Source organism: Homalodisca vitripennis, chromosome 7, assembly GCF_021130785.1.
Source record: "Homalodisca vitripennis isolate AUS2020 chromosome 7, UT_GWSS_2.1, whole genome shotgun sequence".
Classification (NCBI taxonomy): domain Eukaryota; kingdom Metazoa; phylum Arthropoda; class Insecta; order Hemiptera; family Cicadellidae; genus Homalodisca; species Homalodisca vitripennis.
In genome coordinates this window covers 124,147,188-124,160,953 of record NC_060213.1, presented here as the reverse complement: position 1 = coordinate 124,160,953, position 13,766 = coordinate 124,147,188, and the positions used below count along the sequence as shown (strand labels likewise).

Genomic DNA, 13,766 nt, shown 5'->3' with positions numbered 1-13,766 from the left:
TTGAAAAAATTTGATTTCTGTCTGTCTGTCCATCCGCAGACTAACTATCTCGAACTATAACTATAACTATATAACGATAACTATCTCGAGTACGAACTGATTTATGCACTTGAAATTGTGCGTGGAGTTTCATTTCTACATGAGGAACTATTAGTTCGATTTTGGTGCATGCCAATCCATGGGATTTGGCTGACCACTAGCGAGTATCTTTATATTGATCTTATGGGTAACCATGGAGACAACAAGAAAATTTGTAAATAAACTCAATACACCTATAAGAGATTCAAAAATATCACACATTAACACATGTAGCCTACCTATCACAACACATAGAATGCCATTTTATAGTGACGGTGTGTAGAAATTTATTCACACTGATATGAAACCCAATTTGATGAACATCTGAATGTACAATGTGGCAAGATTTGTCTAGATGCATCAATTTTGTGTCAACTGTTTTTGTGTGGTTGTCTGTCTATCTTTCCGCAGGACACCTCGAGAATGAAACGAGCTATAGAATTGAAATTTCGCACACAACGTCAGCGAAACCTGTTACGACACGTGGTGTAACTTCTTATAAAACCTTTTTTTATTTACTGATTGTTTTTAATTTCTTAGTGATAATTGTGAAAAATATTCTACGTTCGGCAAATACAGTCACACAAGATAATGGCGTATGTTTCATACTCACTGAAAATGCTAGGTTGGAAATGCCACTGGAATGGAAATGGATTATATTAAAGTTGCATAATTAATAAGAGAGAAAAAATCCGCAAAAGTTGTTTTCGGTTCCAATAAATCATCACTATTTGCATAGTAGGCGCGGGTGGCCATGGGGTCGGCAGTATTATAGATCACAGTAGAACATTAATCCTGGGCTTGACAAATATAAACCCGCACTGGCTCCCTCTCACTCTCTCTTTATTCGAAAACGAAAAATTCAAAACAACTATAGCCGCAGTCTCCTAAAATCACGTGCTGCCGCCGAACACAGATATTTTATTAATTGAGAAATTTATCGTTTCGATTGTTAGACATATGGTTTTGAGTTTATCTTTACTTGGAATACCATTATGAAATAGGTTTTAAGAAATGTAACGTAATTGTTTAATGATGAAAAGCCTAAGGTATGTAAGGTCCGATACGCTTTATTTCCCTCCTTTCATATTATCTGCCTTCATATAATATAAAAATCAATGTAAACTATCTTTTAAGCTGTCATGACAGGAATATAGTTAAAGGCATTAAAAACGTATAAATTTATTCACTATTTAAACATATAAATGCAAATGTTTATGAGAAATTCACAAAATAAACGGATACGTGGAGAATATTCTAGATAATTCATGGAAGAGACTGTTAAGTTGTGAATTCAAAATAACTCATAGACTAGTCTGATCAGTGGTGAATTCAAGAACATTTGCAGTAGAGATTCATAGCTCAAAAATAGACTGTACATTATTCTAAATTACTTATAGAATAGATTGACAAGTGATGAAATCAAGATAGCTTGCAGTATAGATTGAGAAGTGGAGAATTCAAGATAGATTAACTGAAGGAAACAGGATTTTTCCGGACATTTGCCATCGTTCAGTGAAACAAGAAATCAGTAACACGACGTTCCAAGATCTGCAATCTGATCTCTTCTTCAGGTAAAGAACTAACCTAATACATAATTACAAAGTATGTTAAAATAAACAAATCTTACCAAAGCGTTGTAGCACGCCTAGGTCAGGAATCACAACCACCATGTTGTTTGTCAACTTCACTAACTCTATAAACATGCACTTATAAAAATATACACAACACTAATCATTAAAACTAAAATACGGAATACAGGTCACAATACGTCTTCATTCGTCTACTAACCACCTACGACTGACCAGAGGGTGCTAGCCAATCTCGAAACTTAGTATTACTGATTTTTTGTTTCACTGAACGATGGCAAATGTCCGGAAAAATCCTGCTTCCTTCACAATCCTTCCATCGTCAAAAATAACCTTCAAACAAAGAATAGATTAACTAATAGACCGATAAGTTGTGAACTCAAGATCACTTATAATACAGACTGACAAGTGGAGAATATTTTATATTATTTACGGAATAGATTGACAAGTGGTGAAATCAAAATAACTTGCAGTATAGATTAATAACTGGCGAATTCAGATAAATAAAATACTAGATCGATAAGGGGTGAATTCGAAATAAATTTCTAGATAATATTATAGATTATTTATAGAATAGACTGACAAGTGGTGAAATTAAGATAGCTTGCGGTATAGATTGAGAAGTGGAAAATTCAAAATAACTAAAACATTAGACCGATAAGTAGTGAGTTCGAGATAACTTACAGAGCAGACTGATAAGTAGAGAACGTTCTAAATAAGCTACAGAATAGACTAATAAGTAGTAAAATCAATATAACGTAACGAATAGACTGATATAAAATATTTATAGATGATAACGTATTATAGAGACTGGTGAATACAATATAGCTTAAATAATATATTAGTAAGTATTACGTATACAAATACTATTTCATCTGGTATACAAAACCGGCGTTCGACGTTCCCGTATTAAAGTGAAGTGTAAATTGACAATTTTCCAGAAAGGATTTTTCAAATCGCGTTACCAGTAAATGGAACACTTTCAGAAACTGTTCCGAGCGTTCCATTCGGCTTTCTTCCAACATACTGTTCCATTATTACGTGACTAGAAAATACACAAACTTGAAATACATAACTTAGAATACAACATTTACAATTATCCTTTTTATCACTGAGGGATTTCTAGGCTGAATTGTACGTTCCTCCACGTTCTCGTAGTCTTAATTTACTGTTAAATCCTGGAGTCAGTTACGTAATTAATGATTTTTGATCATACCTAATTAATGAAATTTTGCAAAACATCTTTTCAGCAACTACATTTTTCAATATTAAGTGCGAGTTTGAATTTCCCTCTATCCGAAGCGTACACTTAATGTAATAATTGGAGTACGTAAATAAAAGCAATAAGATAAATACAATAAAACCTGCTATACTAATTGGTTTGTTCTCGTACTCTTAATTTATTGTTAAATACTGGATTCAATTACGTAATTAATGATTTCTTATCACACGTAATTAATGAAATTTTGCAAAACATTTTTCAGCAACTACATTTTTTGATATTAGTGCAAGTTTGAATTTTCCTCTATCCGAAACGTACACTTAATCTAATAATTGGAGTACGTAAATAAAAGCAATAACATAAATACAATAAAACCTGCTATACTAGTTGGTTTAATTTAACCGCCCGTATTGCAAACATTGTAGCGTTTGATGTTAGATCCAGTCCAGTTGTTGGATTAAAACACATATTAACAAATAATATCGGCAAAACAATTAATTGACATTTAGACTTTTTGCGGCAGTGATTTTTTTTCAATGCGATTTTTCCTTATTACGTTTGTTAAATCGATCAAACTAGTCAATCAGTGATTTTTAAGTTTTCTTGTTCTAAGTTGAAATATGTGTATAAATTATAGTGAGCAATCATCCACATGCATTTAGGTAGGTTCTTTACTTACACCGGTTGCCTATAAATTACCCGATAAAACTTCACCATTTGATTTGTCACGTGATAAGTAAGAAATGTCAAAGTTTGGCTTACTTACCGTTCGCCTGCATATCTGCGTTTTTATGGGAGAGAATATAATCATTATATTTGATAAAGATATAAAGTAAAGATTTTGTGTAATGTATAATACAATTAAAACCTGTTTTGAAAACAAAAACTTTAAGAAAATTATCCATATAAAAATATTATTATGACGCCAACATTGGGCTTGCTTTGATGCCACAAAAGAAAATTTACTAAAAGATTTATATGAATGACCATTGAAATTTATTCCGGTCTTAGTATTTTTTGTTCTATAGTTGATTTTGCCTTGTTTCCACAACAATGAATACATACATACACAGGTGTAAGAAGCCTACTTGTGCCAAAAGATAACTAAGATTGGTTTTATAACAGTCTTTAAATTTACAGTAAAGTTGAATAATAACTTTGTCTTTGATAGTACGTACTAACCAAACAGTGAAAACAAGATTTACTCCTTTTAATTTTATTATCTAGATGTTTTCTTACTCCGTGCTCAACAGCGGTTGCAGAAAAGTTTGAAATAATAAGTGCTACCATCAACCTTACTCTACGCTTTCAAGACTATTAAAGTATAAGAACTAAAAATAGTGGTTAATTTACTTAAACATATGGTTGTGCTATCAGAAAACAATGTTTACCACGATCAGTTGATTAAATTTAACAGGCATTTTCAATTAATGGTCGGATTCCGTTATATGCCCCAACGCTTAAACTTTTTTCAATGAACTTAGAACGTTATAAAACGATGTAGTTGAGTAACAGAACTAACATTCCATCAATCAACAAGCATTTCCAGGTATTGCGGTCGGTATTGTTGTCGCTGTTATCTTATCTTTCTCGAGAATCCCGATTACAGGAGGCCGCGCGGCATCACATGATTATTTAAGTTTTTTACACGGTACATAATTGCCTTTCCATTACAATTCAATTTATATTTCTGATCAGCCCCTATAGAATTTGTTATTTTACTGATAGGTACTATCTCGAGGGATGTTTTTCTTTCGTTGACATCAGCGCGGGCCTCGGCAACACCTTTGGCCGGAGGCACTCGCATTTTGGATGGCGGAGTGTGATCAAGAATAAAAACAAGTTTTGTGTGTTTTTTTCAATAAAGAGTTTAGTTTTTGTTAGGTAATGTTTGTTTTTGTTGAATTTTTGTGTTTGGAGAAATGTAGGGGTGTGGTCGATATAATACGTAAGTACCCTTTTTTCTTAGCTAGTAACATATTGTAATTCATTATAATCATCCGTAAATGAAAAATTAGCGTTGGGGCATAATGTTAGTTCTGTTACTCAACTACATCGTTTTATAGCGTTCTAAGTTGATTGAAAAAAGTTTAATCGTTGGGGGCATATAACGGAACTGACCCGATTAATAATTAGTTTGCTCTAATTCAACTTTTGAGACCAGTGTGGCGTAGCCCGGAGGGATTTTCGAAACACGAATAAAGAATAGGCCTATATGTTAACCAGTTACCCTAAGAATATCCATGTAAAATTTCAGTACAATCAGATCTTGTTACATTGATTGACACAAACATTTTTATATAATTTTATAGATAATGCATAGTAAGCGACACTTGCAATTTTAGTGTTTGATATAATTTAGTCTTTTTATTGACGATGACACTGATAGTACAAACAAGCAGAACGAATTGGAAATTCATCGCACCGTCGAAATTTCGTGATCAAAGAATAACGAAAGTGGAGTGTATTAATGCTCTCGTTTGATGAATAAACATTAATTATTTTTATAATGAGCCGAAAACAAACTCCACTATCGATAGCCCAATCATATTTCTAATTAGTAATGTGAAAATAGCGGCAGTAATTTTATTGCAGAACCAATGCGCTTATACCTCGTAAACACACAAATGCAGCGATATAGTTTCAAATTTATTAAAGTGTTACAAAACGAAATAGCTCTAATTTGTTGATTTTCATTAACCTACTATAATGTATATTTTGAAAACGGTAAAATACTTAAGAGCATAAGGAGATATGAACAAGTAAGGACTGTATACCTGTCATTTAACCGAAACTGATATGCTTGTGAGAGAGATTCTAGAATAAATAAGATACTCGACCTTTCTCAACATTGTTACTATGTTTGATATCTACTTCTTCACCCTTCCTCAACATTGTTACTATATTTTAATGTCTACGTCTTCACCCCTTTCCTCAACAATGTTACTATATTTTAATGTCTATGTTTTCCCCCCTCTCCTCAACAATGTTACTATATTTTAATGTCTACATCTTCACCCTTCCTCAACATTGTTACTATATTTTAATGCCTACGTCTTCACACTTCCTCAACGTTATTACCATATTTTAATGTCTACTCTTCATTCTTCCGCATATTTGTTAGTATATTTTAATATCTACACTGAAGGGCTGTTACTTTAATTAAAAAAAGACCATGCCAACAAAAGATTAATTAAAACCTAAATCCAGATATGAAATTAATGTTACATAGCTTACATTTCAGCTTTCATATTAGCTATTTATTTTTATTTTAAATTATGAAGCACAATACTTAATTATACATATATGGTTTAGCCCAGATGGTAGACGGTGTTAATGAATACACGTGTCTTACAGTCATAAAGAATATATTTATAAACACTTTTATAAGTTGATGTTTTTTAATAAACAGTATTTCCGGACATTTGCCATCGTTGAGTGATACAATACGATCAATAACACTACGTTTCGAGATCTGCAACTTGATCTCATCTTCAGGTAAATGACTAAACTAATGCATGACTACAGGCTACGGTAAAGTAAACAACCTGGTATCCTGTTTCAATCAAAATCCTTCCATCGTAAAAAAAAAAAAAAAAAAAAAAAAAAATAAATTAAACAAAGAATTTATTCTGCTTAATTTTGCTTGTCAACATAATTTAGTCATTTTAAATCTTAAACTTTTTTGAAGCTAAGATGTAAATTGAAAACGGATTAGCGCAATTCCAATCGAAACTAATTGTTTCATTTATTATTCCAACACGAACAAAGTGTAAAATGCAAGACAACATACAGATACTGTGATTCTAAAAGAACAATTAATTAGGAATTCATGATTTATTACCTTCTGTAATAAAAACAAACGACTCTTCTAATTACTGAGAGGTTATGGGTACACGTACTCACGAGAAGTTAATATGAAATATACGAGTCTAATTATGTCTGCCACAGTTATTTGTAGTACATATTCTGTTTGCATGATAATAATTTTATAAATTTTATTTCTCGTGGCACATTACAAATTTTAATCAACTAATTTCACTATTGTTTTTGTAAATAAGTCATCAAAAAAGGATAGTTTAATCTAATTTTCTTTATCAGACTACAGAGTATTTGGTGATGTCTTCAGAATTCATAGACTTGTCGCATAACATACCTCTCTGAGGTTGCATGCAAAATTTCTAGTCTATAGTGCAGTTCACTCTCTAGATACTTTGCGGATAGACAGACAGACAGTACAACTTTTCGTCTCTCCAGCGATAGGCTTCGCTAACGCTCAGCTAATAACCCCCCCCCCTTCCACGTATTACTGGAAATAAAATGTCCTCTTCCTTCTTAGTTTTCAAACAATCCATATTTTGAAGAAAAACATTTTGTACAACTATTTGACATAGGAAACATTTGCCATCGTTCAGTGATACAATACAATCAGTAACACTACGTTTCGAGATCTGAAATCTGATCTCTTCTTCAGGTAAGTGACTAATGTAATGCATGACTAAGATCTAGGTTAAAGTTATCAACCTACATAAATTTTTCCCTGATTGTAGCCATTTAACTGACGAAGAGATCAGATTGCAGATCTCGAAACGTAGTGTTACTGATTGTATTGTATCAATGAACGATGGCAAATGTCCGGAAAATCCTGTTTAATTCACAATAATTCCATTGTCAAATAAGCTTCAACAAAGTATTTGACATACACTACGTTTCGGGATCTGCAATCTGATGTCTCTTTCAGGTAAGTGACTAATGTAATGCATGACTACGATCTAGGTTAAAGTAATCAACAATTTTACTACGTGTTTCACTAATTGTAGCCATTTAACTGAAGAAGAGATCAGATTGCAGATCTCGAAACGTAGTGTTACTGATTGTTTGTATCGCTGAACAATGGCAAATGTCCGGAAAAATCCTGTTTCCTTCACAATAATTCCATCGTTAAAAACAAACATCAAACAAAGTATTACTCCTAATTTTATGCTGACTCATGAATAACACAATAAAAACTTAAAGTATTAAAAGAGTAAACTTTAGTTTTTTTTAGGTATATCAGAATGGTCTGATAAGTTTAATTAAATTTAGTCAGAAGCTATAGAATGCGCAAACATTATTTTAAAACTAATAAATTTTGAGAGCACCAGGCCCTTTAATATTTTAGACAGTTTGTATATGCAAAATACATGGGCTTTTGACGCCAGTATAGTTACCGTATATGTGTTACAATAAAAGTGTAAAATTGGTATCTCCCTCTCAACAGTTTAGTAACAAAGCTTGTAAATACACAAATACTACAATCAATAACAATGACGACACAGTAAATGTGTTGTATTTAAAACATTCCTACGATGAAGATCTAAAATTAATTACGAGCAAACTACTACCCAAATACGGTCCATTGAGTCGATTATGACAATTGTACGGCGCCCTGAGGGTGGATTGTGACAATATTATGGTAACTTTGTGGTTCCCCAAAGGGAAGAAGCTTTGAGCCATCACATTTTCTGTGATGTTTCAAACAAGTCTTTGATACCAAAATAATTTGCGTTTGATGTGCCTTTGTAGTTCAAAGGATCTGGTCTTCCTTACAGCACATTTTGTCTGGATATTTCAAATGATAGTAATGCTTGTTCAAGCTCCAACAGAGTTTTCTCACCGCTTCCTTTCGGTTAAGAGGTTCTTCCGAGATGAAACGGGCTATAGCAGTGATTCCCAAAGTGTGCGTCGAGACGCCCAGGGGCGACAGTGATTAAAAAAACATCATATCGTGTGAGAAAATTAAAAACTAATATTTATTATTGCCTTCACACTAGACTAGATTTATAATGTCATAGCAGATATTTAGTTATCATTAATATAAGGATCCATAAATTACTTAAAACTACCTTTATATTAAAACAGTTGAGCATAAACAAAAGAGGTTGCTTCATCATCCCAGGAATAGCGTTCTACCACTATTTCTTGGAACGTGTTGCCTTGACGCTACACATCACTCTCTCAAGTCAAGTCAATAAGTCATTGACATTGACTGGCCAATCTGTGTTGTAATAAGTAGTATATTTATAGTGCCAGTTCAATGGCGTGTCGAAAAAAAATGGCGTGGACTTCAAGCTTCGTTCGAGCGAAAGCGACATTGAGATTTGAACAAATCGCATGATCCATAGAGAAGCATTAAGGAGTTGAGCATCTCATTAAGGAAATTCACGATATATTTAGCATTGTTATGGGTACAATCATCTAACTACATTAAAATCACTCTGAAAAAGTATGATTTTTTTTATCAATTTGTACAAGGACATGGGATCTATTCGCTCTATCCGCTATGTTTTATTCTACAATAGTTCTTGTTGGTTGTCTCTAGATAACCCCCTTTCTAGGGTGTTTGAACTAAGACACGAAATGTATACTTACCAGAAGGATAAAAACCATGTAACTGCCGATAGATTTATTGATCAGAACTTTCTGTCGAGGATAGCTTTACTTACTGAATTGTTTGAAAAGTCGAACATACTAAGTACGTAATTGCAAGAAAAGAAGACAAATACCTTGTCACACTAAATGGAAGGTTTTAAAAAGAAACAGGATTTGCGGAAGGATATCATGGCTAAAGGTGAATACATTAGATTTTTCCGCTTTGACACAGTTTATTGAAAAAAGACCTTTCCAAACTGAGTGTATTTTGATGAATATCTCCCTATCAACGATGCCAACTCTACTTTGTGGGTATAAAATCCATTTAACAAAAATGCATATAAATGTTAAAGAGAGTGAACAACTAGTTGAATTCCAAACTGACACTTCGCTAAAGACTAGATTCAAAATCAGAATTATTTGCTAGAGTTTTGGTGTAAGGTCAAAAAAGATACCCTTAGGTATTTCCTACCATTGTAAGGCGGGCTTCTCAGATGTGGCTGTTAAATAAAAATACAGACGAAACCTAACAATTGAAAATGAAGTGTGTGTGTGTGTGTGTTACAGTTTCGAATATGAGTTCAGATTTTTGATGTACTAATCCTTTGCATATACTTTTAGCAAATATGTCCGATTGGCTTGTACGAAACTTTAAACGAATATTACAAACCGTGATGAATTTGAGTAGATATAATCTGACTAGCTAAACTGTAATTTTGTTAACAAATATTTAAAATGTTAATCACTTTGTACTTTACTCACTTCCCTCTGTATATTTACTTGTGTTACTCCAAGTCTAAAAACAATAAAATAATAGTGTAATTTAAAAATCGGTAATAGTGAGTAGTACATAGTTTTACACAACTTGATGTTATTATGATGGCTAATTTACAATATAGGCAAATATTTACTGATGTGAACTCTAAGTCACAACACTTTATTATTATTCTTCATCGACTCTATTGAGATGAGCTGAGGGGGTCGGAAAGTAGTTCAAACCTAAAGGGAGCCTTGAGCCCAACAAGTTTGAGAAACATAGGACTATGGTATTCGAGCCATTAAGAAGCACCTTTGATTGCATTAGTTACACAAGAGATAACTCTGCTACAAATTGAGGCACGGTAAAGCGAGCTATCGGACTGCCATCTGTTGGGTGAGAGACTCAAGTAGTTCAGGTTATGTGGCGCAGCCTAGCGTCCGATCTCGGAACTAATTGAAATAATCCCACGGGGTAAGTAGAAGCCTACTCAATTGGGTGCCATTTTAGGTTGTGCTAGATATTTAAATGAATTAATCTCACTTCATCATCAAACTAAGAAAATACATCATTAAAGCGGATACACCCACAGTACAATTACGAAGGCACAAGAGCATAGAGGAAAACATCGTAATGAACAGAGAAATACAAGCAAAGTGAGAATGTACTCGGGGTATAATGTAGGACACCACCCCGGTGGTGTTCAGTATGTGTCGGTGACAAAGGCTTAACGCTTGTAGGGCGTCGGGTGTTACTTTGTCACGCCTTTTTGGGCTGTTTCTATAGACAAGTTCACACTGTAAGAAAATTACTACACTGAAATTACCAAGTACTTTAAGTAAATCATAAAAGAATATCACAAAACTTTAGTCTAACTAATCAGGGTTATTAACTAAAAAGCAACTTTAAAAAGTCTATTACCGGAAATGTTTAGTTGAAATGCGACACTCAATTTTGGTTTCTTATTCGAAAAATTACACTAGTCTTTTGATAGTGTGGACACGATTTAGTTTTTCTTGGAATCGATAGAGGAATTTTTCTTAGCAAACATATTTATTGTCAGCCACGCTAGTTTTGTTGGAGGCCGAAATAAGAGAATAATGAAAGGATTAAAAATAAAAAAGGACAACTTTTATCTCAACTTACACTTCTCCTAGCTTGATACATTTAAAAGCGACTATCAGACATATAATTCATAGTTATATTACCGTCAGACAATTAGAAAGGAGATGGCATTTTATATGTCTATATTGTATAGTTAGTTTACGCTGATTAACAATTATTTACGTGTTTTAAGGTTCATTTTAAAAGCGTCAAGCTAAAAAAATATGATTAGAGAAAAAAATTATGATTTTATATTTTTAACCCTTTTCATAACCTCCTATTTTGACCTCCAAAAAAATGCACACGCCTCACGATTGATTTCGTTTTTAGATTTCTTAACCAATTTCGAGAATACCCAGTGTGTGTGGTTATACAATGAAAATTGGCACACGGCTACTATCAGGCCATGAGTCTTTTAAATTTTCATTTCCCTAACTAATACTGTTAATATCGAAAATGTGTTTTTTTTTTCATTTTAACCCAGCTACGTGGAAGTTACTAAAATATTGTATAGTAACATCCCGTGTAATATTATATTTAATCTTAGTTAATTAGCAGTCCAGGTACAACTGCATGTTTACAAGGAAGGCTAGTGCACCAGTTGATACTTCCGTCACAGTCGGGGCGTAAGCCGGACTAAGCCGTTCAACAACTCGCAGAGTTGCCTCATTAATGACGACGGAGACTCATTAGAGCATTTTACCTCATCAGCGTCCACTTTTGGGGACAGTCCCGTCCACACTGTGTCCGCAAATTGCAGCAATCGTTTGTGTTTGTGGTTTACAAAATGGTGATCATGAACTGACATATATGTGCAGAATCAAAGGCGTTACGGTACGTGGGTGTTAATAACTCCTTGCTATAGGGGAAACGTGCTGGGAAAATATACAAACACTATCCTATACGTTTTTTTAATTTTGTTATTGACGACGAACGGTTTGAAATGATGATAAGATTTTGGACATTTGCCATCTTTATATGTTACAAAAATATATTACACTACGTTTCGAAAATTGAAATCTACCCTCTTCTTCAAGTGAAAAGGGCTTAATGAATTAAAAGAACTAAAAATACGGCATATCTGACGAACTGCACGAAGTTCAGACTGGAGAGAATGAACCCAGTCACCGAACAGCAGCCAAGAGAACAATATGTCACACCCTCTCCAGTCCCATATTTTTAGTTTTTTTAACCCTTAGAGCTTTATCCACCTGAAGAAGGCAGCAGATTTCAATCCTCGAAAAGCGGTGTTATACTTTTTTGTAACATTTATATGGAACCTTAATGAATCCTTATTGATAGTAAATATCCGAATATATTCTTAAAGATAACGCCCAGATTTGTAAATGGTAATAACCATTACCATTATTAAAAAAATGCAGTCGAACCTCATTAATTGGAAATCTATGATAAATTTCCATAAATTGTCGACGTTAATTTCACTACTAAACCTATTAAGTTTCTCAAACAGTACACAAATAAAAAAGCAAAATAATAACAAATTATTTTTTTTAAACACGAAGTTTTTTATTTATTTTTACCTCCCTGGGAATCGAACCCGTGGCCTCCTGACTACGCTACTGGGGGGATACGAGAAGCAGGAAATACCTGCACACTATCCTTGCAACTGAGATAATGTGATAATTAAATTACTAACGTTTCGTTAATTACCGTCGGCAGGGGAGATCCTGTAGCTTAATAGGAGTTAAGTACTACTTCAGACAGATTTCGCTTTGAGCTATGATGATGCACGATATTTCCTTACTGTGTCCCCTCCTCCAGAAGGGCCTCGCAGCACCCCTCCTCCCGTAAACATCTGGCACAGACACCCCTACCCTGCTGGCATTGCGTGGACGACAATAATTGGTTTATGGTTGACGCTCCCTGCTGCATTAGATCCAATTATGCGTTCATATCCAGAGTTGCCCTTGAAAGAAGAACGTTCTGCTATCAGCCTAACGCCACTTCCCAGATTCCATTACAAAAATTTTATAGGGTTTTCCTCACAATAACCCCCACAATCAAATTGGGAAATTACGCTCCCTTTTAATAAAACCTTTTACGTTTTCAGAGATCAAGGATTAAGTGCGCACAATAAAGGTTTTATTTATCACTCTTCAACATTAAGCTCTCAGTTTAGATCCTCTAAACCTCTGACTCATCTCATTCGGTTTTAGTGAAGTCGTTAACAGTTTCACGATCTATTTTATTCGCTCTGCCTGCGATTACTGTAGAGGCATCGCCATTGTACTGCCCAATAACAGTTCAAACGTTTAATGGGAATTGAAAATGGTTTCCAGAGGAAACGGTAGAAATTGATTTTTAGTACTATGTGGAATGTGTCTAGGTTACCAACGGTCAAAGACAAAACCTCAGTTGAAAAACCCATATTGATACGCTTCACTTTCAGTTGGCAGCATTGTTCGCGCGACTGAACAACCCACATTGATACGCTTCACTTTTAGTTGGCAGCATTGTTCGCGCGACTGAACAACCCACATTGATACGCTTCACTTTTAGGTGGCAGCATTGGTCGCGCGACTGAAGAACCCACATTGATACGCTTCACTTTTAGTTGGCAGCATTGTTCGCGCGACTGAACAAC

At 34.1% G+C, this 13,766-nt stretch overlaps 1 protein-coding gene across 1 annotated transcript in view; it reads right to left on the bottom strand.

The window, feature by feature from the left end:
• LOC124366254 (semaphorin-2A) overlaps window positions 1-13,766 on the bottom strand; it is a 420,155-nt gene that overhangs the window by 253,720 nt on the left and 152,669 nt on the right. The gene's annotated exons all lie outside the window — the stretch shown is intronic.